The sequence below is a fragment of the Danio aesculapii genome, chromosome 24 (assembly GCF_903798145.1).
Source record: "Danio aesculapii chromosome 24, fDanAes4.1, whole genome shotgun sequence".
In the NCBI taxonomy this organism is placed as follows: Eukaryota; Metazoa; Chordata; class Actinopteri; order Cypriniformes; family Danionidae; genus Danio; species Danio aesculapii.
In genome coordinates, this window is record NC_079458.1 from 26,236,048 (window position 1) to 26,259,741 (window position 23,694).

The window sequence follows — 23,694 nt, forward strand, 5'->3', positions numbered from 1 at the left end:
TACCAACAAATTACGCCCCTGTACCCAAGTAGCCTACCTAAGTTAATTTACATTTCATGTAAAAATTAAGAAATCAAAAAAGACAAAAGTATTATGCTAAATATCCGTACAAACGAACATGTTTGTTGTTTAACTTTCGTTGATAAAACAACACAATACAGCCTATAATAATGAAGGCTAGTTAAATAGAAATAACTTTAACTGCTTGAAACAGTAAACGTTACATTTTAGAAACTTCACAAATACTAATCAATAATAATATAAATAGTAACGAAGAACAAAAATATTAGCCTAGGCTTGTAACAACATAAGTCAGATGTTGAAAAAAAAACTGCGTCTCTCCGCCTTTTGTTTTCTATTCATATTTTAAATTCTTTGCCAGAAAAACTAACATGTTGACTTTGTTCGGTTTAAGCGGAGACTTATTTGAGATTACAATGTTTCCAGCAGCACTGAGACGTGTGCCTGTAGCGCATGCAGAAACTGTGGCAAAGAGGGTATCTTGCTCCGCCGCCTGCATTTCTCGGAAACCAGCTCTACATCGCGGAGCGGCGCGTTCTCAACTACCAAATATGCTGCTCCATTTCTCATCAACGTCTACTATTTATCAGTTTCTCATTTGTATTTGGCCATTTTTGAAAAGGCCTCTCTGCCATACCTGGCTGGACTAGCTGGGCATTTGCGTTCAGTAGATGACACCGGAGCTGGCTCCGCATTCCATGGGCTGGGTGACATGACCGCAGCTCTGGAGGTTCGACGTGTTTGTCCATTTAACACTTATTTTTCTAAACAAGCCCAACAAATAGCTTCATCCTAATTATTGATTCGCCTTTCTCGTTCGCCACGAATCCAAAATGTTTCCAGATCGGCGCTGAGCGAGCATAAGCAGAGCGTAAAACACTGGCTGCAGTCAGTAAACAATTTAACAGATGCCCCGTCTGCAGCCAAACTTTAAAAATGTATAAAGCATATTTTAATCGTTTAACTGATACCATTCATCGGTTACAAACGTGCCCTTTCGGTTATTGCTTAATCGGTTATTTTGAGCATCCCCAACTAAACCGCATGTGAAAGCTCTATTTTTTTCTCTCTCACGGCCGCACGCCGGAGATCCGGCATGGTGCCGGAATACATTAAGCCCTGGTAAGATCATGTTTATTACTAAGAAAACTAAATAAAAATTATATTTTAATTGAACACATCTGATCACATAAGGTACGCACAGAAAAGTCTGTTTAGTGTTGTGGAAAGGCAAAGCTGAATATCTGTGGTTAAACTGCCACCCAGCGGTCAAAAGCTGCTGGCGCACCAAGTACCGCTGTCGCCGCGGTATGAATGGCGCCATAAGGAACACATTGAAGTAGTAACATCTGTATATACACTATACCTATACACATCTGTCCAAACAGCTTGAAAAGTAGATTTTTCACCATAGGTGCCCTTTAACTCTCACAACCCTCAGGAGTTGACAAGACATGTCAAGGTATGAATAATTCTTTAATATAGATGAATGATTCCGCCATGATTCAGGCCCCTAATGGGGCTTAAAGGGCACCTATGATGAAAATCCTATTTTTAAAGCTGCTTGGACAGAACTGTGTGTAGGTATAGTGTGCCCACAGTCATATTGGAGTGATATAAACAAAATAAGTCTCTTTTTTATTTCCTGACATTAAAATAGAATCCAAATCCCTCCCATTTTTAGGCCCACTGCAACATGATGTGGGAGTGTAGGTTTCCCCGCCCACCAATTTGATTGACAGCTGCGTATTAACATGTCTCTGTTGTAATGCGTATAATTGGGATTAAAAGATCTGTTCAGCTCTCTGTACTCTCAGAAATGCAGGTACGCGAAAGGTACTATCCCAGTGACAGATCATGTACCTGTATTTCTGAGAGTGTGTGATCATCAATCATCATCATAATATTTTTAAAACAGTTCATGTTTGTAATGAATTACAGCGATTTTACCGTCTTTTTCACCACAGCTGCATGTCAGTACAATTATAAAAGAAGATGCTTCAATCCCAGTTTATGGATGTTAAATCAGGTTTATTTTGTACATTAACGTAATGGATATCCATACAGCAGAGGATAATAACGTGCATCCTGTCACAATTGCAGTGCAAAAACAGTGCAAAGTTAAATGTGCGCACTGTGTGCGTGCGTGCGTGTGTGTGTGCATGCGTGAACTTTGTAGCGACATTGTGTGTGAATCCTCATTGCAACAAATACATCAAATAATCATTGGGAAAGTTCTTACTGTAGTATTTCTCCAGATGTTACGTGAGATCTGCTTCCTTCATGTCTGTCACTGTGCTGTTTATCTGACGCAGCCGAGGCGGAGATTGAGGCTCACTCTGACAGGTACATGGGAACGGTGGGCAGGGAGAACTAGCATTAAAGGCACAGGCAACAAAAACAACTACGTTGTGTTCAGAGCAGAATATGCAATATTCTGAAAGGTATAATAAATAATCTGGTGGGTGTTTTGAGCTGAAACTTTACAGACACATTATGGAGACACAAAATACTTTAAGACTTAAATTTTGAAAAAGAAGTAAAATAGGTACCCTTCTCTTTCCACACTCATTATAATGAATTTGTGGTGGCATTCATGTGCAGTTCAACTCGTAAATATGATTTATCTGACATGGCTTGAATGCACTTTTATTTGAGAATACATATTGAAGTGTCATGATTGACCAATCAGAATTAAGTATTCCAAAGAGCGATGTGAGCCTTTTTTTATTAAAAATAATAGCTAGTGCAGTGGCTGTGATACACACAAATGTCTTTTTTTAATGCATTATAGTGTGAGGGGGAAAACATATTTTAGTCATGTTACCTTTGTTGAATTGAAATGCTGTCCTTACATAACAGTTTCTATATTTACACTAATATATCTACTTTTAAATCCACAAGCAACAGTTTTGCACTAACATGTAATGGAAACCGATGTTCATAAATTTTATGACTAAAACCACATGACTAAAACCGATGAATAGTAAGTGTAGTATCATGTCATCGTTATACAAATAACCCATGTTGCAATACCAGGAAAAGAAAGTAAAAATATGATCATTCATTCCCCTAGGTTTTACTGCATTGGGTTTATTACTCAAAGTCAGGTAGGAGCAGGAAGTAACATTAAAGTTGCTTACATATCTATCATTAAATAGTTGAAGTTAGGATTTGCAGGATCTGCAACATTGACTTGGGATTATAGTTGATTTGGGATTATTATATTCACAATTCCTGTGAAAGGGTCGTTTGCGTTTGTTTTTAAGGTCTGTGCCAGTGTCAGCATTTATATATTTTTATCTTATACATTTGTACCATTTGGGCACAAGAAATTAAGATATTTGTAGATTTAACATAGATTAAGTGTATTTAAGTATTTATATGTTGAAGACTATACAGTTTTATTTTACATTTGACATCTATTTACAGTTTCAGCATCTGAATACTATTTTAGACTATATTAGACTATATTAAACCTTAAAGTGCTTTTTATTTCACTTGTGTCTTTGCATTATAACATTTATCTATGCTTAAAATATGTTTATTACATTTTATTCAGTTGCACTTCCCTACAAAATCATCACAATCTATCTAAAATTATAAATTCTCTCCAAATAGAGCTATTCAGGAAATCTGGTGAAATTACATTCACATTGTAGAAAATAAATATACACAGTGTGGGAAATAAGTATTAAACATGTCATCATTTTTCTCAACCAAAGAAATCCATATATGCAAAGAGAATAAACTAATTCGTTTACAAATGAAGGTATGGGTAGGGCCAGACAGAATCTGCAGATATTTTTTTAGCTATTTCTGTGCAGAATTTTGGTAAAAATCTGTGGATTTATGCGGAATGATTTTGGGAGTATCATAACTAAAACCTTAAAATATGAAATAAAAAGCAATACCTTTTTAACATGTATTTAATGTTTACAATGCAAATCCAATTAGATCCACTTTATTTGGTAAACAAAGCAAGTCTCTTATATAATATATCTACTATATATTACTAAATATTACTTTACAAACTATATTGTTAACAAATCATGTAAATATTTTATATTAGTCAATAATATTACTGAAAATAATTTAAAAACTAAATAAATAATAACTTACACACATTTACATAAGTAAATAAACAGAATCAATGATGGACTAAAAATCTGCAGAACTCTGCAGAATTCTGCGTGCGCAGATTCCGTGTGGGCCTAGTTATGGGTAATAAAATGAAATGACACAGGGGAAAAATTATTGAACACATGAAGAAAGGGAGGTGTAGAAAGTCATGAAAAGCCCAGACAGCTGCTGAAATAACTCAGTGGTTTTTCAGCAACCCTCTGCCCTTCGTCATTGAATTAATATAACCTGCTGCAGTTCAACATCTACATTAACAGGATGATGAAGATTAAACCAGAGTGGACATTTCAGCAAGACAATGATCCAAAATACAGCCAAGGAAACTCTTAAATGGTTTCAGAGAAAGAAATTCAAGCTGTAGAATGGCCCACCCAATCACCTGACATGAATCCAATAGAGACTACAAAATAAAGATCAGATTTGATAGACGAGACCCACGGAACCATCAAGATTTTTACACTCTGTTGAAGTCTGTGAAAAACTCACACCTGAGCAATGCATGTGACTTCATTCTCAAGATGAGAAGCATCTTTAAGCAGCCATCACAATTTTTTTTTATACATTTCAGTAGTTCAGCACTTTCTTCTCATTTCCTCTCATTTTTGTATGCTTGTAATGTTTGTTTGTTTGTTTTTTTTTGCCAAAATCTGGTTCAATTCCATGTCAACAGCTCCTTAAGTAATATTTTTCCAAGAGAAACATGATGTTTTAGTTGACGTGCAGTTCTAGTTGCAGTGATTAAAACTGTAAAAACATTGCAAGTCCCACTAAACTTATCTCAGTGTTGTAACACTGTCTTGTGTGTATTCATTATCTTTTTGGACTTCTAAAGGTCAGCTAAAGGTTGTGCAGAGGTTTTCTTTGTTCTAGATCTTGAGTTCTGACTCATCTGGTATGTGTAAACATCCAGAAAAATACAGGGAAGAAATGAAGATGGAAATGTCTGCTTTCTTGAATAATAAATTTGTGTTTATCACAATAAGTGATGTGAGCAGTTTCTGCAGTTAATGATAACATCCAAGAAAGATGAAACTGCATTCAGTGTGTGAATATGACGTTCAGACATTGCCATCCATGCCCTGCACATTCTTCAGTAATGACTACAGGGATCACCTCTCAGCCAACTCATCATATTAACTCCATGCATTATTTGATCATTTTTTATGGATACTGTAAAAAAAAAAAATAATCCAAACTCTCGAGTCTCCATAGTACATTATAAGGTTATAAACAGATTGACCTCTCACTCTGAACAGGTGGAGTTTTGTTTGATATGTTTCCCCTTTTGGCTGATGGAATCCATTTTCAGTGTTTTGTGCCCAGTCCCTGTTGCCTGGGGTGAGAATTGAAGTCAGTGTCATATATCAAACTGACACATTTTTGCTGTTAGTTTATGCCCTAATATTTCCATTTTCTGTTCGGTTTCACATTCAAGTGAGAACATTTAGGAAAAGTGACAAAGACCATTTTAGTGACTCACTAAATCCTAAAGTGGCCACACACATGGTGCTTTGTAATGTTTCCTTTACTGTTAATGTGTAATGTAATAATGTGTCATCCCCAGAAATAGGATTTATTCTGTCCAACACAGAACATTGCTTCAGTTCTGCCTAAAAAACATCCATCCATCCATTCATCCATCCATCTATTTATCCAGTCATCCATCCATCCATCCATCCATTCATCCATCTATTTATCTATCCATCTAACCATTCATCCATCCATCCATCCATCCATTCATCTATTTATCCATCCATCCATCCATCCATCAATCAATCCATATATTCAACAATCTATCCATCCATCCATCCATCCATCCATCCATCCATCCATCCATCCATCCATCCATCCATCCATCCATCCATCCATCCATCCATCCATCCATCCATCCATCCATCCATCTATCTATCTATCTATCTATCTATCTATCTATCTATCTATCTATCTATCTATCTATCTATCTATCTATCTGTCTGTCTGTCTGTCTGTCTGTCTGTCTGTCTGTCTGTCTGTCTGTCTGTCTGTCTGTCTATCTATCTATCTATACATCTATCCATCCAACCATCTATCCACCCAACCATCCATTCATCCATCCATCCATCTATTCATCTATAAATCCATAAATCCATCCATCTATCCATACATCCAACCATCTGTTCATCCATCTATTCATCCATCCATCCATCCATCCATCCAACCATCCATTCATCCATCCATCCATCCATTTATTCATCCATCCATCCATATATTCATACATCCATCCATCCATCTATTCATCCATCCATCTATCTATTCATTAATTTATACATCCATCCATCTATTTATTCATCCATCCATCCGTCCATCCAAAAAAGAAAGAAGCTTTATGAATTGTAGCGTTGTTGCAATGTCATCGAGATGTTGTATGTCAAGGCAAAGCAAGTTGTAATGTAAATACATAGTACTATGAAAATATTGATAATTTGCATTCCTATAATCACATTCAAGTCAGGACTAATATAATAAAACCAAGTGTGCCTCACACATCCTAAAAGGTGAAGCCAAAACAGGCTGGCTGCCATTTTGTTATGTAGCTTTAATTGCACAGCGATATGCTCAGTTGGATTATTTTCTCATGAAGTTACTTTTAGTTAGTGTCTGATCATGTTTAAAGGGTCATGAACCCTGTCAAGTCAGTCAGCATTTGAATGCTGTGTCAGTCTACTGACAGACCAGCTGATAGATGCGAATTCTGTCTTCAAGTTTCTATGATAGAAGAAAGAGGAGAGATGTTTTCCCTCTTTTTTTAGTCTATAGGTAAAACTGCTGCTGAACGGAAACTCACTATAGAGCAGCATTTTACAGCCCGTGGGCCACATCGGCCTACGTGAAGTATTTATTTAATTTTAATTCAACCGCAAACAGGACCTTGCAATGCGCAGGTCTGATAATGCGAGTTAACATAAGGGCACTTTCACATATTGCGTCTTTTGCTCGCTCAGTTTTGTTATTTCAAATGAAAACATGCCTGTTCAGTGCGCAAATTGGAAGTAAGGCACATGAATGCACAAGGTATGTATATATATATATATATATATATTTTTTTTTTTTTTTTAACTTTTTCAAACTTTTTCGTTCATTCATTAATTTATGAATGTTTATTGAATAGTTTCACAGAATGTTTTTTTTTATTAACTGTATTAATCTGGCCCTCTAAAACTGCCCCATAATCTAATGTGGCCCCTTGGAAAAATTGATCACTTACCCCTGCTATAGAGTGTTTTCAAGATGTGTCAACAGTCTGCCATTTTGGTGGCTCAGAGTGTAAACAAGCACACTGAACCATCTGAAACTCACATATTTGACTAATTATTGTTGCCAAAATGATTAATTATTGTCATGTTTTAGACTGTACTAATTAGTTGAACTGAAAAAATAGAGTAAAATAGACTGTCAAACATTATAACAAATCAAGCACACTGAAAAAAAAATATTCAAAGATGATTCCTTGGATTTACTCAATTTTTTTACGTTAAATGGTTGTAAACAATTTATTTGGGCTGAATTTAAACAAACAAATTAAGTTGAACATTGCTCAATTTAATTTGTTTTGTTTAAATTCAACACAAATAAATTGTTTGCAACAGTTTTGCATGCAACACTTTTTTCAGTGCAGGAGAGAGAGAGAGAGAGAGAGAGAGAGAGAGAGAGAGAGAGAGAGAGAGAGAGAGAGAGAGAGAGAGAGAGAGATAGGGGGAGAGAGAGAGAGAGAGAGAGAGAGAGAGAGAGAGAGAGAGAGAGAATAACTGTCTAATGAACAAAAGGTTTTTGTGGTTGGGTAAAACCAATCAGGATTTCCAGGGAAAGAATCTTCATGTTTTAAGACAACATTCATCTTTTTTCTTATCCTTTTTAGTCAAATAAGTGAAAATGTATTATCATAATTAATACCACGCATAGGTGTCATTTACCACCTATTCACTGACCAAATCTTGACATAAGTACAAACCCTCTATTATGGTGTGGGGTTTGACATTTTGGACACACATTTGGACATTTTGGGAAGTTTCTGGCCAATCACAATGCACTTGGTCAGTTGGGTCAAGAAGAGCACCATGAAGAAAACTCTACTTATTAGAGCATTTGGCAGAGACTAGAAATAGGAAAAATAATAATTGAAAAAAAAATAAATAAATAAAAATGAGTTTTTAAATCTGCTTTGTTTATCCTTTTAAAGCATATGTTTATGGTTGAACATAAAAATCCTTCAGAGCACGACCTGCTATAATTTACATACACAAAACTTGTGGAAGTATTGTTTTGTGATATGAAGATGGCTTTAGAACAGCATGCTCCCCATAAAATGCACTCTTTCAATCTCTTTCCTCTCCTTTTGCCCATACTCATCCACTCAGTGGGTCTGTGGAATGTTATTTGGATTGCCCCAGGGGGTATTAAAGAGAAAAGATGGGGGCAGGGGGCCGAACGCCTCCCAACAGTGGGTGAGCGAGGGAGTGTTGCGTGTGTTTACACTGATCGAAAACAAAAGGCTTCTCACCTGCTCTTAAAGTCCTACACAACTGAACAATGGAGGTGATTGACAGCTCCTCGAGGAGGAGAGTGCTTGGCTCTAGAATGTGAGTGTGCATATGTGTGAATGTGTAACAGTGCAGTCAAGTTACACACACAGGAAAACAGGAAGAGAGAGAGGAATTTTGATTGGTTTAGTGCTCAGTCAACCATACACCTGACCAACCTTTTTTTCCTCAGTATTCTTAATTAAATGGTTAATAATTAACTTTTTGTTTACAATACTTCACACAGACCAGTTATAATAAAATAATAGCACAAACAATATAGTCTTAGATTGCTTTAGAGGTCAGTAATACATTTTGAATCTGTTCAGTACTACATAAACCAGGCAAGATGCATAGGCTGTGTGTCATACAAGCTGTTTTTAATGTGTCTTTATTTTGTATGGGCATTCTGTTGCTGACACATTTCTGACCATTGAACCCTATCAGCTGGGATGTGATGAATCACAAAACAACACAAGGAGTTTAGCATTTAGTTCACACTGTAAAACAATTCTGGAAAATGTACAGAATTACTGGCAATTTTGGTTGCCAGGGACATTGTAAAAATTACAAGTGCACTGTAAATTAACAATTACAATTGTGCTGTAAAACTACTACACAGTTGTGATTGTAAATTTACAGTGCACTTGTAAATTTACAAAAATACAGCAGTTGAGATTGTTAATTTACAGGGCGTTTGTAAATTTTGCCAGTAATACTGTAAAAACTGCCAATAATACTGTAGACTTTACAAGTGCGCTGTTAATTAATTATTACAATTGTGCTGTAAATACAATACAAAATACAGCACAATTGTAATTGTTAATTTACAGTGGCACTTGTAAATTTTGCCATTAATACTGTAAAAATTGCTGATAATACTGTCATATTTACAAGCACGCTGTAAATTAACAATTACAATTGTGCTGTAAAACTTCAACACATTTGTAATTGTTAATTTACAGTGCGCTTCTAAATGTTACAGTATTATTGACAACCAAAATTGACAGTAATACTGTAAATTTTACAGCGATTGTTTTACAGTATAGCTAAGCCGTCACCTGTCCTCCATCTCATTCTAATTCAGTCACAGAGGAAACTGGAGAGTTGCATTAGATTTGAACATCTGTATTTCAGTTTTTTAAGGGTTACTTTACTATAATGTCAGCTAAGTACAAATCTATAAATTAGTATCATGTCACTACTGAAGGGACTATAAATCTTAAAGTTAGCATTGACGTTTTACATGTATTATATATATATATATATATATATATATATATATATATATATATATATATATATATATATATATATATAATATTTTTTCTTCTGGAGAAAGTCTTATCTGTTTTATTTCGGCTAAAATAAAAGCAGTTTTTTAGTTTTTCAAAAACCATTTTAAGGTCAAAATTATTAGCCCCTTTAAGCTAATTTTTTTCGATAGTGTACAGAACAAACCATCATTATACAATAACTTGCCTAATTACCCTAACCTGCCTAGTTAACCTAATTAACCTAGTTAACCCTTTAAATGTCACTTTAAGCTGTATAGAAGCGTCTTGAAAATATCTAATAAAATTATTTAAATTTATAAAATAAAAATAAAATTTTTTTACTGTGATCATGGCAAAGACAAAATAAATCAGCTATTAGAAATAAGTTATTAAAACTATTATGTTTAGAAATGTGTTGAAAAAGTCTCTCCGTTAAACAGAAGTTGGGGAAAAAAATAAACAGGGGGGCTAATAATTCTGACTTCAACTATATATAGTATTATTAGTCCCACTTTGTTTTAAGTGGCCTTAATTGGTACTTACATCAAAAATAAAGTACTTAATGTGCTCATATTGTATTGCACAACACTTGGTGCTCTATTGAAGTGGGATACAGGTAATGTTAAGGACAGATTTGATGATATGAGTAGTTTAAGGGTGGGTTAAGGTGTAGGGGATGGGTCAACGGCATCATTTTAAATGTAGATTTAATTACATACATTGCATAAGTATAGTGTAAAATATGTAGGTACCTTGTACCAGAATTTTATTATTAAAAAGTTTTTTGAGAACAGCTTATAAAATAAGGTACAAAGACTAAATAGAACAAGTAAACATGGCATAATTCATATAATTAATTAAATTAATTCATAATTAAATAATTTATAGCCAGATTAATTCTAGTAGTTTAACACAAAAAACTTTATGTCGAATTTAATTAGAAAAACTTCCATCAAGTTAAATTTGCCAAAGTTTACTAAATGCTTGCATTGAAAGATATGTTTAACGTTGCAACCTTGAAGTCACGGACGTATTTCTATTTATGTGATGATCAGTCAAGTATTTTGGGTGGAGAGTTACGGGGATTTGAAGTCACCATAGTAATGTGTGATGTAAGAGCTGTCTTGGCTCGGTTTACAAGTAGGTGAGTGCGCATAGAGCGGCTGGGGAAAGCGCGAAGAGGAGGGGCTCGTGATAAACTCTAAACACCCTCAAACACACACACACTCGCTCCCGCAGTCTTCCGTTAAGGTGAACCGCACTAACTCGGGGAATACAGACTAAAAGGACATGGCATACATTTCAGCCTTCCTCCATATCATGGAATACTGAGAAAGAGTCAGAACTGAGGACGACTGTTTTGGACGTGCCTGTACACTGTGAAATAAGGTATTGTAACAACTCCTTATACTTAAAAAAAACTTGCAGTGTGACTTCAAAAGCTCAGCATATTCTGCAGAAAGCTCGCGCGATCGTCTCGATTCAGTCTTGCGCGCAAACTTCTGGACGCAGCGCGATCTGTAACTGGAGAAGGCGCGCGCATGTTTGCTTTTCTGCATGTTACTGTTGCAGTAAGAAACCCGATATGCGATTCATTCTGGACTGTGGCACGGCTGGAAAGATGCGAATTAAAAAGACAACAATGGCAGGGGTCTGCTAGTCCTAACCAGGTGTGCGCGGGGGGCGCTTGGAACGGACTGCGGGAGGTTTGGAATTTAGCGGCAGTTTGGATTTTTATTATAACTTGTTGACTGTTCCATCGTTCCAGTTTCTGATTAAAAACGACGAAAGACTTATTGAGGTTTTATGTTTGAGTTTTCCTTATTTGGTTTGCGTGAGTTGATGCATGGAGTGAGGCTATAGGGTTGGTGCTGGCATGTGTCGGCGTGTTAAGTTTACAGTAGTAGTAGTTTATAGGGACACTTTAAATCGGCTGGGGCCAAGGTGCGGGATGGGGGCGGGGCTTGACAACAAAAACAAGAAACTCTTTATATGAATGAAGCTTCAAAATACATGTTTAAATAATTTTAATAAGGAGAGTTTCAATTTATAATACATTCAGAAACAACTGTGTTAACTATTGAAGTAGATATTATTTTCAGCAAGTTGTCCTAGCATGTCATGATAAACCTACATTGCAGATGTTATTTATGCAAGAAGTTTGTTTTGAGTTCTAGTTCTTTTTAATGCTATACCCTTTAGCTGGTCTTGAAAAATCAACTTAATTTTATTACTGTCTCTTCCTCCTATGAAAGTATTTATGTATACATATATAAGTATATGTATGTATATATATATATATATATTTCCCCAATTTCTTTTTAAACATTTCTACTACGCAGGTTACGGTAATTAGGCAAGTTATTGTATAATGATGGTTTGATCTGTAGACTATCGAAAAAAATATAGCTTAAAGCAGCTAATAATTTTAACCTTAAAAAATTAAAAAACTGCTTTTATTTTAGTCGAACTAAAACAGACTTTCACCAGAAGAAAAAAATATTATCAGGCATACTGCTAAAATTTTCTTGCTCTGTTAAACATCATTTGGGAAATATTTTTAAAAAAAAGAAAAAAAAATTCAAAGGGGGCTAATAATTCTGACTTCAACTGTATATGCATGTATATTTTTATTATTATTTTTTTTTAACTTTCCTACAGTAAATAAACATTTGCATAAAACACTGTGTTTTTGTATTTCTGAGTTCAGTTATAAAAGATACATTTCGTGTCTGTCCCTATAGACCATTTCAATGCGGTCATGTCATTGGCCCATGAACATTTATTGCTTGTTATCAAGCTATTTCTTATCTGTAATAAGAGGCAATTCATAACTTAAAACATCTATCACAACACTTTGTTTTTATAAATATGTGTCTCTTTTGGATTCTCAGAAGCCATAGAACTTAAAAATGTAGAACAGGCAATGCGTTGGGACCATTGTTTTTGTTTTGCATCCCTCAATATGGTTTATATCAACTCTGTTACATTGCTTATAAGAAGCCATAACTATCTGTAAAGCACTTACAGAAAAAAAGCATGTGACTTGCCCCAAGGCACTGAGGCATGTCATTATTTTTCCCATTTATACCAATAATAGATCAAATATTTGTCAACTCTGTTATTGTGATATTTCTGTGAATCTCTCACTTTTGAAATTGGTAATATGATGAAAATGCAGAACAATTTTAGACATGCCATGTGGTATCTGGTTTGAGGTGTGCATCTTAAGCTAAGGCACAGATGGTGTAAAAGGTCAACTGTTCTATTGTTAACTATTGTGTTTGACAATAAGTTAAACAACAATTAGTTGCGTTATTCATTATTTTACATTAACATTGGATTCACTTTACTGTAAAATATACAGTACATGTTGTATATCATGGAAAATTCTTGAAATGTACCCATAATCCTGGAATGAGTCTGGTTTAAACATAATGACAATATTTTACATATGATTTAAAAGTCATTTGAGCACAATGTGTAAATTTCACAGATTTTACTTTGTCAACACTGTACACTAATTAGCTTGCTTTAACTCTTTGAAAAAGAAAAAAAAAAAGATGCTTTAAAATTGTAGAAAAGATCTACATTTACTGAGAGAACAGCGATACAATTGTGAAACTATAAAATATGATAAAGGATGCCACATTAAACCTTTAAAAATCAACAACATGTGCCAGTAAATGTAATTTGTGTGGAACAGAATAAAAGTTGTTAGGTTTTACTGCCACTGCTGTTCATTTCAGCTGGAAACTGCGGTGATTTGTATCTAAAGGTACCTGTTTTAGAAGTTAGCATAGAGACAATGAGCTTTTGTTGTTTAAATGACACAATAATACGCTAATGTTTAGGTGACGACAACATGTATATGTATGGGCCTACTATAGTCCATCAGTAATGCTGGTAAGAAGCTGTCAGCATGTGCTTTCAAATGAAATGGACCATGATACAGTCTATTAAAAAGCCGTTTGGACCTGTTTGGAAAACTTTGCAGCTAATGCAATTACTTTAAGAGTGTTATTCACATATGGCCATGCATTCTGGGTGAAACTGAGCTAGCTGTCAGACCTGAGGTCAATTAGAAGTGTAAGATTCATTCATTTAAGTTCTTTACAAGGAAGTATGTTGTATTAATTAATGATTGAGTGAGACGCCATTGTTTATGCTCATTTGAAACACAAACCGACACTCACTAATTGTACTGGATAATTATTAATGGTCATTTTACATAACTACCCAGTTGCTGGGTGTCAGAAACGTTCAAAGGAAGCATAATATTGTCAGCACCATATTCTTGTTGAAGGTGCAATTCTGTGCATCATAATGCTGATCTGGGACCAGCTTCTTTGTTGCGGTTTATCTTAGTGCAGCAACCCCGGCTGGTCACAGATCAACCGCTTGGCTCCTTCCCAGTTCTCCATCATTTCCGTTGTCTGCCAAAAGCAGACATGAGTGAATTGATATATTAAAATGTTCAGTTGTGGGTCATTCCGGGGTCATGAGCTCACACTGGAGACGCTGTCAGTTCAAAGCGTGGGTGCACTTTCAGATTTGCATGTTTGGCTGCTTCATTCCCATGAATGGTCCAATTTCACAGGGCCATGCAAATACTATGGCAGCTGCTCTGATGGGGATTTGATGCTCATTTAAGCATGATGAACAGAGGAGCCGGCTTGCTTTGCACTGTAATGATGGGTATGGGGTACTTCCATTATTCAAAAATTAATGTATAGGAACAAGCGGGTGTCATCTTTTTTCTTGGTGGAACTTTTACACATAACATTTGATAATCAGTTATTCAATGTTATATTCAAAGAATGTTTGGTGAAGTTACTTTTGAAAGTAACACATTACAATTTTAAGCATATACATCTTCAAAAAAACTGGCCTTACATATTTTTCACATTAGTTTTCTTAAAAAGTCACACATTCAGCTTAGGGACGTCCTGATCAGGTTTTTTTTGTCCTCAAGTCTGAGTCTGAGTCATTTGATTTTGAGTATCTACCGATACTGAAACCCGGTTCGATACTGCGACAATACATAAAAAATAATAAAGAAGCGCAAAGAAACAGATCCTGGATATTCCTTATTTTTCCATTTAATTCACCTTATTTTAACATTGAACAACTCTTTTAGCAAACAGAGCACTTCTGTGAGGTAAATATACAAAAATAAAACAGTAAGTATTAAAAAAATCTAGTTTAAAAACAAATAGCACCTTAACTTAAAATACCCGGCAGGCAATCCCAAGTTTACATGTCATATACATTTTGCTATGGCAATGAAGACATACTCGCGCTTTCTGCTTCAAGCTGCTGTATCAGTATATATATATATATATATATATATATATATATATATATATATATATATATATATATATATATATATATATTCAAGTCCTGATCGGGAGGTAACGTCCGATTCTGATCGAGTCTGAAACCACGTGATTGTGCCCGATTTCCGATCACGTGATCTGATCTAGACATCCCTAATTTAGTTATAATTTTTTTTAAAGTCACTTAAGATTGTAATATATTACTTTTCAAAGTAACTTTTCCCAACACTGCATATAAATCTTCTGGCAAAAACAAAATCAATGACCTTATGATATAATTATCCAACATGTATTTAGCTGCTATTTAGAATTTTCAGTTCTCACAAAAAAACAGACTGAGATCAACTTCAGACTATGTCGATAAACATTTTGAGAATTCAAGCTGATTAGTCAAAACTTATCAGAACAAACTCAGTATAAGGCAAGTGACAGAAACACATAAGGCTATAATTTTGCACTGCTTTAGCATATTCAGACCAAACTTAGTGTTTATCCGCTTGTTAGGTGGGAAGGCTCAACAAATGGTAATAATAAACGTTTATAAGGCGATGTAATACTTTCAAAACTCACGATCGCAATATATATAACCATGCCTAATATTCGTTGACCAGACTGTGATTATTTAAAAAAAAATGTTAATATTTTGGTGTTTGAGATGTCCAGAGACTGTCGTGTACACCATCGTTTTATATAAAATTCACTTTAATGTGTGATGTGACTAAAAAGTGGTCATAAACCTTCTTTCAGTGAGGCGACAGTGCTAATCCCTCAGCCACCGTGCCACTACCAAAAGATAAATATATTATTAAATTTAGATATTTCTTAATTGTTTATACGAAGATGACCGTGTTATTTTATGTTTGATTGTTCAATTACTGTACTTGAATACTGTTAGACTCCCCAGAAAAACCTGCACTGTTTATTTAACTTTTATGTTTGCTATAAATTATATTCATATCACAATATATATCGCATCAAAACAAAAAATATCGCAATGTTAGATATTTCTAATATCGTACAACCTTATTTATAGTATAAACTTAAAATAAAATTATAACTGGTCGATTGACAAGCTTAACATGATGCATGATTATAGATTAGCATTTACTCAAATGCTGTTTGGTCAACAGTGTTTTATTTTGTGGTATAGTTTTGTCTATGTCACACTGCTTCAAAAGTATGTCGTAATTGTTGAAAATGCAAACACTTTTAATGGGTTGGAATTTAAATAAGAGGTAAACAAAATTAAAAGTTAATTTATTCCTTTGATGAACGCATGAATTTTAGCAACCTTTTCCCAAGTCTTCAGTGTCAAATGGTCCTTCAGAAATTATTCAAATATCTTGATTTGGTGCTTGAAAACAATTTATATATACATTTATGTTAATTCATTCATTCATTTTCCTTTGGCTTAGTCCCTATTTCAGAGGTTGCCACAGCGAAATGAACCGCCAACTATTCTAGCATATGTTATTTTACGCAGCGGATGCCCTTCCAGCTGTAACCCAGTACTGAGAAACACCCATACACACTCATTCATACACACTCATACACTAGGAACAGTTTAGTTTATTCAATTCACCTGTACTGCATGTCTTTGGACTGTGGGAGAAACCGGAGCACCTGTAGGAAACCCATGTGAGTGCTAACCACCGAGCCACCCCATTTCTGTTAATATTATATCTTAAATAATTTATTTTAATGAAGATCAGTAAAATCTGAAAAATGCCATGTTCTTTATTAAACACTCCAGTAAATGTCACCTCTGAAATATCTGACAGAGCACAAAAGGTAGTGTTGACAAAGATTGCATCTCAGTTTACATAAGTCAACATTTTGATTCGGTTTTATCAAGGTGTTTGGAAAAGTCTAAAATAGCTCAACAGAGAAGATGTGAGCGATGTTAAGTTTTCCCAGGAGTGTTTTATCTCAGTGTCAGACAGGTTTGAAAAGTGATCTTTCAGCGGATCGCTATAGTGACTCATTCTGTTACTATTTGTTGCCTTTTCTTGTATTCTGCTCTTTGTTGTTTCACTCTTGCTAACCCGTACCTTCTCTTATCCTGTCATCTGAAAGATATAATTTCCTCTTTCTTCCTGTCAATGTGTGTGTCTGTGTTTTATATGTGAGTGTCCTGTAATAAGAGGGGTAAACAAGTGACCGTCCTCCTTGAGTTTGAGGTTGACCTCTTCCATTCATGGATCAGAACCAGACCAAAAACCAGAGCTTCATTTCGGGGAGAGGAGCCAGTTGGTTAAAGCTGTAACTGCAGTTAAGTTTAAGTTTAGTTTCAGTAAGAAGTTTTAAACTCAGAAAGGACTAAATAAACTGATCAAAAGTGACAGTATGACAAAATATGCATGCTGTTTCAATATATGAAGAGTTCAGATGCAAAACCTCTAAATCCATCAGACCTCTTTTCTTGTAAATGAGCATTTTCTATCAGGCTCCTCTGATAAGGTTCAGACGTTTCATTTTTATATGTAATGAAAAGGTTATTGGCTGGTAAATAAAATATATTTTTTTCATAAATGTCACTTTAGACAATTCTTTGTTTTTTAACAAGGTAAATTTTCTTTGGTGTCAAAACCAGCTAAATCCACGTCTGCTTTTTATGAAAAGCCCTCTAAATCCACCTATTGGAACAAGACAGTGTAATTAGTTGAAAATGAAGATGCCATTAGAAATTATTTTACCAAACATAAAACACATTTCACAAACCACCTGAAATTTAAAATATATAAATCTGTCAAGTAAGTGGCGGCTCATTCCGCTGTGATAAACTAGGAAAAAGCAGAAGGAAAATGAATGAATGAAATCTGTCAAGTAAGTGCATTAATCAATAACATTAAAACTGACATTAATTAATTAAATCTTAATCTTAATGTAAGTAGAGCAATGTAAACATTGCAAACAATGTAAGCTAAGCTTGGTAAGCTAAATTGTTCGTAGTGTATGTGTGTATGTCCTGGTCCTCCAGGTTGGGGGTTGAGCATTGGGCTAACGACTCACCTTGTTAAAATGAGATGTTACGAAACACCAACGTGGTGCCGCTATTCTCCCGGCAGACATAATAGACATTAAGTTATTTTAAATTGGCATTATGTATCACAATAATACTCATATTAAAATAGTATTATATATAAAAGGGTCATTTTGTAGTGATTCCACATAACCTTTTCTGCATAACAAGGATTTTCAACACACAGGCACACTCACACGCATGCTCTCAAGGTTGATGATGTGTCAGCACATTCCATTCTTTTCCATGTAGACTCTTTCTCTCTTTTTTCTAATACATTGAAATCATCAAGGTTGGTAGAAACAGTGGGAAAAGAGCCCATTTTCCAATCAGACCATGAAATAGCTGATGATTACATTATTCAATACTCCTTGAATGAAGCTGACAAAGACAGTGGCAGTAGTGCTAGAACAGCCAGTGTCATTCCATTTCTATTAGTGTGTGTCTATTCACTAATGCCTGGTCTAATGTCTTTAATATGGAGAGTTTTTGAGGGCAGTGCTCTTTGATTGACGCATGCAGAGAGTGCAAGTTTAACCATTCAGACAGTTCAGAGTTATGTGGGTTAAGATTATCACAGATCAATTCAGTTAGATAGTAATTATATTAAGTCCTTATCTGGGCTCAGGTTACTAATTTTTTAACATTCTGATGTGGCTGTCTACACACCATTCTGTTATTACATACACTACCTGACTTGTCTTGTTGTCGATCCCAGTTCTAAGAGCAACAATTCATATTTTGACTTCTAGTTGATCATTTGGAAAAGTGGCAAAAAGAAGGTAGATTTTTCCCATGAACCTGTTGAACTGCATCCCAATCATTACAAATATTGCAGAAGACCTATTGGAACCCACATGGACCCAAGATTTGCACAGAAATCAGTCAAATCTGGTGATGAAAAAATCATGATTCGGGGTTACATTCAGTATTGGGGCGTGCAAGAGAGGAGACAGCAACATCAACAGTCTGAGGTATCAAGACATTTGTGCTGCCCATTACATTACAAACAACAGGAGAGAGCAAATGCTTTAGCAGGATAGCACTCCTTCTCTTACTTCAGCCACCACATCAAAGCTCCTGAAAGCAAAAAGGTCAAGGTGCTCCAGGATTGACCAGCCCAATCACCAGCCATAAACAGTATTGAGCATGTCTGGGGTGAGACAAAGGAGGAGGCATTGAAGATGAATCCAAATAATCTTGATGAACTCTGGGAGTCCTGAACGCTTTCTTTGCCCTTCCAGAAGTTATTTGAGTCATTGCAGACATGTATGGATGCAGTCCTCCAAGCTCATAGGAGTCATACACAATATTAATTATTTTTCCACTGCACCATGTCTTCTTATTCTATACTGTACATTACTTATCTTCAGTGACAAGATGTTTGTCTAAGCAAACTCAGGCCTTGCTGTCTTAATTAAATAATTAAAAATCAAGGCATGATCACATTTATTTTGGTAAAATAAGCATAATCTAGAGGCCTTTGCCTTACATATAAGCCCCTTCTGATACCAAATGATCAACTAGAAGTAAAATTATTATTTGTTGCTACTAAAACTTTCATAGACGACAAGACTTTTGTCAGGTAGTGTACTTTTAATGTCTTAATACATTTCATACACAGTATGGATGTTTTGTTTATACCCACAATATTGTTTTCAGAGTAAGACCATAGTTAACATATTTATTGCAGTATTGTTTAGTTTGTACTTTGTAGGGAAAACAACTCTATAATGGGGTGTAGCAAAACATAAAAAATCTAGAAATTGATGCATACGTAAATGATATGATTAAAAAATTTAGCTTGTTTTATCCAAGATTCAGCTGACTGTATTTATAAAGTACCCAGCAGACACACAACATCATAAGAAGTTTATATTAGGTTAGATTAAGGTCACCAGTGTCTATCCATGGTTATTTTGATGTCCAATAATGATGTCAAATGATGTTGATATTTGGTTGATTTTAGGTTGTGTTGGAAAGTGACCAAAATACTGATAAAATACTGATAAAATTTATTTATGAGGTATGGCAACCAAAATCCAACGTCTGATAGATGTCATAGTGGAAATGTCCACACAACGTCAAGCTGTAACATAATTAGACGTTGATATTTTGTTGTTTTTAGGTTACGTTAAATAGTAACCAAAATGCAATGTCTGTCTGTTGGACATTCATGTTGGCCTGATGGGTTCTGACATCAACCCGAATTTCATTTCCAATCAAAATGCAACATCCCACGACATTGGGATACAACGTCAATCTGACATCATGTTGACCAATTGTGCTTGCTGGATATTCACCCTACATATAATATAATTATTGTATGTTTATCACGTTTGAGAAATAGGAATAATAATGCTAATATATACTCTTATTTAGCATACAATATCAAAACAATATTGTAAGTTTAGTATTGAGATACGTATCGAATCGTGACTTAAATCATTACACACCTACAGTAAATAATTTTTAAGTTTCTTAATGTTTTGAATGCTGTAAACTGATTTTTGATTTAACTCTTGTATACTGTTCAAATTTACTACTCTTTTGTTATGTTCGTGTCTGTTTTGGCTCCACAGATTATCATTATAATGACATTTTTACCTCTTCCCAAAAGGAAGAATTTTTTGTACCTCTTTTCAACTGGCAAACCACCAACAATCAAGAATGCATGATTATATTCTGTCATGGCTTTGCAATCAAAAAGTGCCATTATAATGGAAATCAATGGGGCAAAAACAGCCACCAACATTACAAAAGAGTAGTCAATTTGCCCAGAGTCTGTTGTTGAATTTTTGAAAATTTTCAAAGCATTTTTCTTAAAATATGTGTAAAAATAAGATTTATCACCAAAATCATTCCATTTGCTGAAACACAGAGATGATTGTGGCCAAATTAAGACTTAAAATCACCTCAGAGGTGATTCAAAAACATCCACAACAACCCAGAAAGATTGGCAGGTATTAAAAACATGTTGCATGTTGTTCATTTTTGCAATGAATGCACAAATCACAATTTGCTCTAAATTGTGGCGTCTTGACAACACAGATCCCTATATAAAACTATATACTGTGCAGCCCTAAACTGACTTTAAATATCAGTTGAAATAAACTGAATCATTGTGTACTGAACACAGTTTTTCTAAGAAAGTTCATTTTGAGCATCAACAGACACACTGACACCACCGCCAGAAATTCCTTTGTATTATATTAAGGATGAACCTGCAGAGTCAGCAAACATGCCCAAACCCATCTGTGTGTGTGTGATATTTTCCTGCCAAGGTGTCAGTGCTGATGTGATGGATTGCTCAGATGTTTATCAACACACACACACCTCCCTGCAGAACATCTGTGTCCCACCTTTGCGTGCGGACGAGACCTCGAACACCGGCATGGTGAAAGCTTGTCGCAAGACTTTGCTAGCGGAAAAAACAAAGAGCCGCCATCTGGTTCTGTTTGGCCAAGTCAGACTGTAAGCTCACCCTAATATCTTCCTGCACTGCCCTGTTCTTTCATAAGAGACACACAGGGAGAGGCGAATTAACTGGTATAAAAGGAACAGAAGAAAAAATGACCTTTATACCTTATACCAGAGCAAAATAAGAGTTTTCCAGATGCTCTGGTTCAGCAGGATTTAGATACAGTATATCTGCTGTGTGTACAGTCGATAGAGAGGCCTGTTATTGCATTACTGATTAGATTAAGAGTCTGCTTCAGGAAAGAAAATGTTTGGAATGGTAATTGAGGCGGTTTGAATCATTGCTGCTTGTTGATCGGATTGCTGTCCATTTTATGTGCTTCAAGTGCTATTAATGTGTTTTCCTACTGATAGACTATGGAGACACATTTCTGTTCACACCTGGCATTTAAATCGGCCTCTTTTGACCACTTTCAACCACTTTCAGTTGACAAAGGGTCTATAAGTGGGAATAGGTATTTTTAGGGGTTTTCCTGATCGTTTTAATCTAATATTGTGACATAAGTTTATGTGCTATTTACATACGGTGCAGTCTAAGAAAAAAACTTCATCTATGATGTTATCATTTGTACAGTTAAATGTTTCAAAAGAAAATCACTGAATTGAATATACTTTTTTTTCCTGATTATTTTTAGTGCAGCATTCAGGCAGTTTTGAAATGTATATTCTTTATTTTTCTGATTTTTTAATGAATATTAAGCATAATTATTGTCTATTTAAAAACGTAATTCATTTTATACAAGGGATTATTATTTATATAGGCATTTATATAGGGATTATTCATTCATTCATTCATTCAATCATTTTCGAACTCAAATATGGACTTCAGTGTTTTTCGTGAGTCAACTATGCTGGAGTAGTGTGAATGCCAGGCACAACCGCAACTGAACTTTTACACTATAAAACGAAAACACACTAGTGTAAATGGTGAGTTAATACTAGTTGTAGACTTACACTTAAACGCCTTAAACTTGGTATTCTTATTATGGATAGCTGACTCAAAAATAAAGTGAAAATCTGTGTCAGGATTGGGGTCAGTTTATCGTGTCCTTTCTAAGTAGACAAAACCAACTGGTGCGCTGGGAACCATTGACCGATGTGTTTAAGTGTGTATCCTGTCTGTGCCCATTATAAGGCTCTTTGTTTTTGCAGCCTTTAGAACATCTCACAAAAGATAATGAAGACTTTTGTTTAGATCTTGAATGTTTCTTTTAAATTCAAAAATTCAAAACCTCAAAAATTCAAAACCTTTTCTCATGAATATATATATATTTTAATAAATACTGCTTTTTCCAACCTTTGGGGAAAAAAATCAACAACAGATTCCAACATCGAAAATAATTATAAGTATTTTTAAGTGATATCTTATAAGACTGGAGTAATTGTTTCAACAAATTCTGTTGCATCATCACAGAAAAAAAATACTTTTAATAAAATAATTTTAAATTATTACACTTACAATAGGTATAAATTGTAAAAATATTATATTTTACTTAATTTGTTGGTCAAATAAGGGTGTCACAGTGGTGCAGGGGGTAGCACAATTGCCTCACAGCAAGAAGGTTGCTGGTTCGAGCCTCGGCTGGGTCAGTTGGCATTTCTGTGTGGAGTTGCATGTTCTACTCGTGTTCGTGTGGGTTTCCTCTGGGTGCTCCGGTTTCCCTCACAAGTCCAAAGACATGTGGTATAGGTAAATTAGGTAGGCTAAATTGTCCGTAGTGTATGTGTGTGAATATGGATTCACTGTTTGCCAGTGATAGGTTGAAGCTGGAAGGGCATACGCTCTGTGCTGGATAAGTTGGTGGTTCATTCCACTGTGGCGACCCCAGATTAATAAAGGGACTAAGCCAAAA

At 35.1% G+C, this 23,694-nt stretch overlaps 1 protein-coding gene across 12 annotated transcripts in view; it reads left to right on the forward strand.

Moving 5' to 3' along the window:
• The window catches only part of si:ch211-285f17.1 (sickle tail protein homolog), a 301,601-nt gene that overhangs the window by 172,642 nt on the left and 105,265 nt on the right, over positions 1-23,694 (forward strand). The window contains exon 1 of one of the 12 annotated variants that reach the window (XM_056450186.1): positions 11,175-11,386. The exons of the other annotated variants lie outside the window; for them this stretch is intronic. The gene's annotated coding sequence lies outside the window, so the exon portion shown is untranslated. Of the gene's footprint in view, positions 1-11,174; positions 11,387-23,694 lie in introns of those variants that run through there. 12 annotated transcript variants of the gene reach the window in all.